The sequence below is a fragment of the Triticum aestivum genome, chromosome 2B, assembly GCF_018294505.1.
Source record: "Triticum aestivum cultivar Chinese Spring chromosome 2B, IWGSC CS RefSeq v2.1, whole genome shotgun sequence".
In the NCBI taxonomy this organism is placed as follows: Eukaryota; Viridiplantae; Streptophyta; class Magnoliopsida; order Poales; family Poaceae; genus Triticum; species Triticum aestivum.
In genome coordinates, this window is record NC_057798.1 from 455,459,080 (window position 1) to 455,468,620 (window position 9,541).

Sequence of the window (9,541 nt, forward strand, 5' to 3'; positions counted from 1 at the left end):
AGCCCATCCTCAAGTCTATTATTTAATTAAAACGATAGGCAAACAAGCCACCACGTGCGTCCACATAGATTAAATTATCTTGATCCTTGAATTTACGTATTGACGGCTGAGATTAAAATATGAAAGCATTACGTAAGAATATAATACGTGTACATATAGCAGAACATGCCACGTTGAAGTACTGCACATAGGTTCCAAAAAAATAATATAGTAGAAAAGAACTTCCCATCGATGGATCAATGATAAGAGAAAAAATATTACTCTAACCTAAACAAATAAGGAGCCTATTATTAACAAACAAGGACAACCACCTCACGTGAGGAAAGTTCCAGATCAGGAACAAATACATGCAAATAAAACAAGTCTGATTTGCACACGGTGCATAAGTCTGATTTGCACACGGTGTTGGCATATGATTTGTAGCCGGTCTCAGCCACCATAATCCAAGACACCTAAAAGTATATAAATAAGTACACACGGATGCACAAGTACCCACCAAACAATTAGAAGCCAACGACTACGACGACTTAAACACATCACACGCGACTCAACGTCCAGACGAAAAAGCCACCTCCAGCCGCTTCACTCGACGCCCGACATAGTCACGCGAAAGCACGCTCGACGCCCGACGAAGCGACGCCTGCTCCAATCTAAGTCGAAAGAATTGACGCCAAAGCAAATCTAGCCTGAATCATCAGATTTGGTAATTGTTATTTCACAAGCTTACTTTTGATGGATAGAATCTTCATAAATACTATATCAATTGATAAATTGTTCCCTGTTAGTTTTGAATATATAAGAATATGGCATACAAGAAGTTGAGCGACTTGACTACAAGCGGACAGAATTGGAATATTCAAGTGAAAGTAATGAGAATGTGGGATTCAGTGAATCCTACGACCGATGAGCTTATTAGCCTAGATATGATACTGATGGATGAGCAGGTCCGTTTTCTAATATATTAAATTAGAATTTTTCTGTCAGATGAAGAAACTTACTAACCCTATTTGATTCTTTTAACAGGGTGAAACAATCCATGCTACTATCTGGAAGAATCTTATAGACACTTTTAGATCAAAGATCAATGAAAAGTCTATTTATGCATTCAGCAATTTTAAGGTCGTGGAATCCACAAAATATAGGCCAGTGAGCAATGAAATTAAAATATATTTTGCATACAATACAAAGGTAAACGAAATAAAAGGATCTTCGGAAGTTTTCCCGGAATATTGCTTCGAGTTTGCTACCATGGACACACTAGAAGAAAGGGCGGAAAAAGATACACAATGCTCAGGTATGTTTATGGATGTAATTACGACCTCCAAATAATGGATATTTCTAATTTTTATATCACTATAATCTCCAAATATGCAGATATCATTGGACTACTAACTCAAATGAAGCCAGTGGAGACAAGAATAACAAAAAGGAACCCACAACCTTCATATATCCGCGAGATTGAAATCCTAATGCCAAAGTAAGTGCATATGCATGTCTCAAATTTAACTAAACCTCCCCCATGTGGTTAGCATTAACTTCTTAGATTATATTCTTTAGGGGTGATAAAATCAGAATCACATTGTGGGGAAAGGTTGCTTATTTTTTGATCAAGGATGTAATCGGCAGCCAAACTGTCCTTATTATCACATCAACGATGGTGCAGAGATTCAATGGTAAGTGCATAAATCTTACATGCTATTCTTATCAGTTACAAATTCTAACTGAATGATTAAATAGGTTTGTGCCTAAAGTCAACGAGTGCCACAAGGATATATATAGATCTGGATATACCAGAAACACAAGAACTTCTTGATAGGTATGAAACACCACCGATTTATATTTTTTCACTCATAATTACTAAGTCAGGTTGATTAAAGGTTGTATATTCTTATTTACTTCATACATGTGCAGGAACTCAGCCGAAGAAACCTTACCAAAGATGGGCAGTATAGATAGACGTAATCAAGGAACACTAGAAGAACAGATGTTTTATAGGAGGAGAACATTAGAAGAACTTACTGCAATGAGGCATGGAAACCAGCCAGACCAGGTAACGCATCAAAATTCCAATAAATGATATCATCAATCTCCGTGATACGTGATAAGACCTGCATGGACAATTCATTTAATATTAGTTACAATGAAACCATATTTTGCTTATATATGCCTCTTAATCCCACACCCCACCCAAATGCTAATGTTGTTTTATTAGGATTTTGTGTTCACCGTCATAGCTACAGTGGATCGTTTGCAAGAAAATATTCAATGGTGGTACATGTCATGTGATAAGTGCCACAAATTGGCTACCAAGGAAACCGACAATTATTATTGCAAGAGTTGTGGTATATATCCAGAAAAGGTCACACCATGGTAAGCATATTATATTTCTAAAATATGAAAAAAAGTTATATTATATTTACTCTCCACTAACAGGAATCATGTGTTAGGTACCGTGTTCGACTCCAAATTAGTTACCATACATCTACTACAAGTTGCACTTTATTTGATGAGGAGGCTGCAAGATTGCTTAATACATCTGCATCTAATCTACTGGACACACAGGATGGGAAATCGGAAGAAGCGCCAAAGATTATTCAACAATTATGTGGAAAAAGACTCATATTTACATTCAAGCTCAATGATAACAATCTCACATTTGGCACACAAAATTATGCCGTAAAAAGATCATTTGTGCCTGATGATAGGCTTGAGATGCTCTATTTGGACAATAAAGCTGAGGAGGTAAAGCTTCATTAACTTTTTACCATTTTCAGATTCCTTAACTAATTCATCTTATATATGTTTCATAGGAATTGATGGATGATGAGGTGGACACTGTGTTAATGAAGAAGCAAAACATGCCAGATAGAAAGGTGATTGTTTTTTTAACAATGTACACACTTCAGATTTTAGAGATGTGTCTAATTTTCAAAATGTTTATCTTTGCAGTCACAGAATAATAAAGTTTCATCTGGCAAACTTTCATGTGAACTGGTGCCTGTGAAAGAGGAGCCACATGACGGCAATGGGACTACATTAAATAAAGATAAGCGTCAAGACAAAATACCATCGTCATCACGTGAGCTCCACAGTGGCACTAAAAGGAGACTGAGATCTGTTGTAATATCAGATGAGTCAGAGGATGAATGCACTGAGACGAATATGCCTGAAAAAAAGGAAAAAGGTGTTTGCGGGAACAAGAAACATGTTAAAGCAAAAGCCAACAATACAGTGCTTGAAGAAGAAGATGAAGTACCGAAATCAAAGGCCGGGAGAAAAAGGATGTTATCCAGATAATTAGTGGATCAGTAGCTTATGAAATAAATAGTGCGACAGTCTATTTGTATCGACCAAGATAAGTAATAGTATTTGACTCACATCAACCATGATAAGAGGGATACTTATTAGATTCAGGGTGTGGACGTTACCAATGTTCTTAGTTTAAAACAGATTGATAACTTTCTTCATGTAGTTTCCTTTATGCACATGCTATTTTAGGAAAATCTTTAGGAGGCCAACACAATAGACAGGAACATACTACAAGACCAGACTTTCACACATTAGGATTTACTTCACAATTTGAAGAAACTATACTTTAGCAAACCTATATAACACGAGCACAATAGAAAGGAACATACCTTGCTTCATCAGTAACTTAATAGCACGACTGGATATAAGCAAATCAATGGTGTCTTGCTGGCACAAGTGAGCTACTCAACAAACCTATAACAAATTTTATATCCAAGGTGACAGATTAGCACACAGAAGGCAAGGACTTTGCAGTTTAAGAAAATAGTTGACACATATGAACCAACTTGCGGTTCATAAGGCCTTTATTAAGAGAAAAGGCATAATTTCTTGCAAAGAAAAAATTAAAAATACATGGAGTACAATACTGCTATGGATAAAGTACAAGAAATAATTTTCAGTTGGCACTTACAGTTAGTAGTAGCCTGACCGCAAGAACAATGAGTTAGTATTGGCTTGACAACAAGAACAACGAGGAGGCCAGCATCTCATGGTCGTTAGCCGCTATTTGTATTCTTTAGATGTCAGATCTAATAACTCACTCAGCAGTTGACTCGGTGATTTCCCTCGCAGCCTCCTCCACTGGGCCAAACTACAACACCTCTGCCATAGACCTCTAGCCGTAAGCCAAGAAGAGGTCATCAGCTTGGCCAAAACTTGAGAACACACTGCCGGACTCAACAAGGTTGTCAAGGATCCAGACCATCGAGAATGCGACAAACGCATCCGTGCACCCTGCTCAACGGCAAACTGCGCCAGTACCTACACGAAAAGAAATAGGAAGGAATGAATCAGCCATAATGGTTTGGGAATCAATTTGGTGATGGCAAGCGGCCTCCATTTCTTTTTTTCCCATTAAGGACGAAGGAAAGAAGGACCTATATTTTTCCCCTCTGCTAGAAACTAAGGAGAGGCGTACATTCAGGAAAAAAATTGGTAAATGAAATTACGATGAACATTATGCAAAGCAAGAGGCGAATGGGAGAGCACAAAGCGATTCATACCTGTCAGCATGTCCGCACCCTAAGACGACAGGAACGATACACAGAAGATGGGCCCTGAACCCAACGACACAGCCATATGTCTCAGCGGCAATGAACTACATAGGCAAAAGTGAGATGCCGCATCGCTGGTGGGAGACGCCAGATCCACAGCGCATGTCCTGGCCTCGGCAAAAAATGGCCACAAAGATCACCTCCTCCAAGATTTGGCCATGGATGGGCAAGCAAATCAAACTGCTACAATAGCTACACTTGCGAATTGGTAGAGCATCTCCCCATGGACGGGCAGGGTACTCAGATTTGGAGCAGCAGCTTCAATTTCTTTTTCCCCTTGCGATTTGGTACAGCATCGCCCCATTGACGGGTAGGGCACTCAGATTTGGGGCAGAATCACCCATGGAAGGGCGCCTCAGTTTCTTTCAACTACCCTTCAAAGGCAAAGAAGAAATGTGCGCATTCTTTTCCTCTAGCACAACTAAGAAGGAGCAGCGTACATCCCTTCAAAAAAAACGTGCACATTTCTTCTAAAAAACATGGTGGGATGGGAAGCACGTTACACAGTTTCTTTTTTAAATGATGAAAGACGTGTTACATAGTTTTGACTAAATAAACTGAGACGGGTAAAAAATAAAGATGCAACTTCATATTTCGTTTCTGATACGATTGGGTCCATTTGCTTCATAAATTCATAAAAAATAAAACGATCATTACCATATATTTTTACAAGAAATAAAAAATAAATGGACTAAAGATCAAACATATAACAGATACATAATTTAAAAAACAACGCATATGTAAAGCTAAATAAAATACATGAGAACCTTAAAAAAAACAATACTCATCCATTCACTTTTATAAGTTGTTTCAAACAAGTGAAATTGAGCTGTTTTGCATAATGTGTGAAACAATCTACAAAGCCTTATAAAAATGAACAGAGGGAGTAATTTAAATGTTACGTGAATGTCACAAGAAAAAATAAACATGTTTTACAAAAACTATATGCAGATCATTTAGCAGAAATATAAAATAGATCAAATCTACATTACATTGCCAACACCATTCACAATTTTCTTTTTCCTCATCAATCTAATTAATATTAGTTAACAGGTGTACCATCAACTTAAAGTAAGGTGCGTGTCAATAACTACAGGGCTCTCATCACATATGACCTTATGCCAATGAAATAAAACCAAACCGGACTGATTAGTTATTTTCCGTGATAAAGCTCAAATCACCCTATTAAGTGTGCATGTCGTATCTCAAGGAAGCAAGATGAATGTCATAATAAACATATCTATTTTTGCGGATGATAATAGTTACTTAAAATGCACCAAACGGTGTAGTTTCCTAAAAAAAATAAGACTGGCATATGTCATCCTGTTATGTTAAATACTTTTAAATAAACAAACTAAAAATGGGAAGACAACAAATATTAAAAAACAAAAAAAACATTAAAACTTTATAAAAACATTAAACAAGTGTTTAAAAAACAAGAAAAATATATATTATATAAAAATTAATCTAGCCGCGCAAATGCGCGGGTACACCGCTAGTTTTTAGTGAACAGAGAGCTGCCGACAGATGAGATCCTGGCTCGGCAAGTGCAGCGCCGAGCGGCAGTATACACCATAGTCAACAGAGAGCTAGTCAGGCGCAGTGTCACTGGTGTCTACCAGCGCTGCGTAGAGTCAGAACAAGGCCAAGCAATTCTCAGAGACATCCATCAGGGCGAGTGCGGCCACCATGCGGCTTCAAGGGCACTCGTCGCCAAAGCCTTTCGGCACGGTTTCTTTTGGCCGACTACCCTAGAAGAAGCTAAAGAGCTAGTCCAAAAATGCAAGGGGTGCCAGATGTTCCGCTCCAAGCCACTTCAGCCGGCTTCCGCGCAGACAATCCCCATCGCCTGGCCCTTCGCAGTTTGGGGCCTGGACATGGTAGGACCATTCAAGACGGCCCGAGGCGGCCTAACTCATCTGCTTGTCGCGGTGGACAAGTTCACCAAGTGGGTGGAAGCAAAGCCCATCAAGAAGTTAAACGGGCCGACTGCAGTAACCTTCATCGCCGACATTACGGTGCGGTACGGCATACCGCACAGCATCATCACCGACAACGGCACAAACTTTGCCAAGGGCGCCTTGGTCCATTTCTGCGCGACGCAGGGCATCCGACTGGACCTAGCGTCCGTTGCCCATCCGCAGTCAAACGGCCAGGTGGAACAAGCCAATGGCCTCATCCTGTCCGGCATCAAGCCTCGACTGGTAGAACCACTCGAGCATTCGGCCGGCTATTGGGTCAAGGAGCTGACAGCCGTCCTCTGAAGTCTGCGCATGACCCCAAACAAGTCAACCGGCTTCACGCCTTTCTTCCTTGTCTACGATGCCGATGCCGTCATCCCGACGGATATAGAGTTCGACTCTCCACGAGTCACCATGTACACCAAAGAGGAAGTTGAAGAAGCGCGCCAAGACGGCGTGGATCTACTGGAAGAGGGCCGACTGTTGGCACTCAGCCGGTCCAGCATCTACCAGCAGAGTCTGCGCCGATACTAAAACCGCAGGGTCAAGCCGAGATCATTCCAAGAGGGCGACCTTGTGCTCCGGCTGATTCAGAGAACAGCCGGCCAGCACAAGTTGTCGGCACCTTGGGAGGGTCCCTTCATCATCAGCAAGGTGCTAGGACACGACGCCTACTATTTGATTGACGCTCAGAAGCCTCGAGCGCGCAAGAGGGACGACTCCGGCAAAGAAACAGAGCGCCCGTGGAACGCAAATCTTCTTCGAAGATTTTCCAGTTGATGCAGTATGTATCGCACTACCCCCTTTTGTATTAAAATACTAAGACCTTAGGCCCCCCGAGATGAGCTCGGGGACTGCCTTTTTGTTATCTGTATGATAAGAATCACGCTTCCGAATATGCTACTCTTTTTTATCATACCGTCTTGCACCGGGTCCGACTAGTCGGCCCGGGGACTGGCCGTCTTGCGCTACGAAATGCTTCCTGCAGTCGGACAAGTAATGTGTTGCGCTCAAGCCGTCTCCTGTCGAAAGCCGCAGCTCGCAGAGCGACTGCTGGTAGGCAGAGAACAAGCAAGAACGAGCGCACACATGAAAAAATGGCTAAGGACCTAAAAGCTTACGAATAGCTCAAGCCGGCTACCAGCCTCCCTCCGTAGAGCCGGCTCATGAGTAGTCGGCTCGCCGTCTTAACCTTTATCAAAGACGGCCGACACTTGGATAGTCGGCCTATCGCTTTCTAGCCGACTTGCTAAAGAATCTCTAAACGGCCAAGTACTTGCCTTCCCGAAGTAGCCAAGCACTTGACCCAGCGACAGTCCGCAAAGCGGCTGTCCAGCCGGCAAGGCGGCGACTAAGGGAAGACGGCAAAGGAAAAAAGCCCAAGGAGAAATAAGCAAGGAAAGGTGGAAATCGGATAAATATTTACATAGGCCCTTGGCCGAATTTTCGAATAGAAATTCAGGATACACCCCGTGGGTGGAATTGTTCGAACCTAACAAGTCTTTCAAAATATTACTAAAGACAAATAAACAGAAGCGGAAAAGAGAAGCCTAGGAGGCGGCCTCCGGGGCCGGAGGGTCGGAGGTGACGGTGGTGTCGGGTGCCGGGGCAGTCGGCTGGGCGGTCTCAGCTTAGTCGCCTCCGGTGGCAGTCGCTTTGTCTCCGCGCGGCTTGTTGCTCGGTGATGGCCGCCGCATGCTCAACAAGGGCGCCCTCTATGGCCTCCAGCTCGGCCTGGGCCTCTGAACGGAACGCGGCCAGGCGGTCCAGGTCCAGCCCCGGATACCTCACCTTGACGAACTCCAAGGCCCGGCACGCTCCGGCCCGGGCCGAGGAGCCCTTCCAAGCCTCGAGACGGCCAGCGGCGACTTCCAGCTAGTCGGCGGTCCGACTGGCGGTGCGCAGAGCCGGCATGTCGGGCCACAGGGCGGCAACTGCCTGGGCGCCGGCACGTTGAAGCCGGCGTAGCAGCCGGTGAGCCGGATGAAGACGAGCTTCAATGCTCAGGAGCTGCTCGTCAATGGTTCGGGGGGCATTGGCGGCGATCTCCTCGCCCTTCGCCCTTCGCGCCTCCCGAGCAGCCTCGATGGCCAGAGGGACTGCCTGTGAATGACCAGGAAAGAAGTCTGCCAAGACAAAAGAGAAGAAAGCCGAAAAAATCAGAAGCCGGCCTGACACATAGTCAGAAGCCCAAAGAAATGAAAGAGACTTACCATCGACGATGTCCTCAATCTCATGGTAGCCAGAGGTCAGCATCGCCTCCTTATCAGTCTAGGCGGAGCGCTCGATCTCGAACTCGGCCATGAGAGTGGCCTCCCGCGTCTTGGCCTCGTCCTGCGCCTTCTGGAGCAGCTCCTTCTGCTCGGCCAGCTGTCTCGCGAGCAGGTCACGCTCTTTGGCGAGCCTGCCGCAGTCCTCCTCCTTGGCACGCCGAGCGGTGTTGGCCTCTCCCAGCTACTCCTGAAGGGCGGCATTGGCACCTAAAGAACGAAGAAAGAGACAAGCGAGTCGTTAGTACGGTAGTTCGCTGAGGAGATTCGGCCCGACTGCTCAGAAGTCGGCCCGAATCTCGGGGACTACAGCCCGCGGGTGCGCCAGCGTGCCCCCGCGAAGAAGGAAGAAGAAAGCTCACCCCGGCTTTCCGCCAAGTCGGTGGTCCGCTTATTCAACTCCTCGACATTGCGGTTGAAGGCAGTGGTGCGGAGGTTATGATACTCCTATAAAGAAACCGACAAAGGCAAAGTTAGTATTCGGAACTCGCCAGAGGGTGTTCCGAACCGCCTGCTCAGCAGCCGGCCTGGAACTCGGGGACTACACCCAGTGGATGTGCTGGCGCGCTCCCACAGAGGAAGACAGGAATCAAAAAATAAGAAGGAAACGTACTCGGACGGATGTCCGCACGGCCAGATGCGCCCTGGTGCAGACTTGAAGGGCGTCGCTTTCCGCGCGCAGCTTCGCCTGGACGTCCAGGAGTGCTTGGTTCAGCGGGCCAGTGCC

General features: G+C 44.6%; 1 long non-coding RNA gene across 2 annotated transcripts; it reads right to left on the reverse strand.

Moving 5' to 3' along the window:
- Positions 1-306: 306 nt before the first annotated feature.
- On the reverse strand, positions 307-4,875 carry LOC123041380 (uncharacterized). Of its 2 annotated transcripts, XR_006418493.1 has the most exons (6): positions 4,533-4,875; positions 3,941-4,290; positions 3,639-3,723; positions 3,068-3,166; positions 2,020-2,108; positions 307-686 (listed from the first exon to the last, which is right to left on the reverse strand). It is a non-coding gene; the product is annotated as an uncharacterized lncRNA (long non-coding RNA). The 2 variants fall into 2 exon arrangements; XR_006418495.1 differs by lacking the exons at positions 3,941-4,290; positions 4,533-4,875 and having other exon boundaries at positions 3,639-3,773.
- Between the last annotated feature and the right edge of the window lie 4,666 nt (positions 4,876-9,541).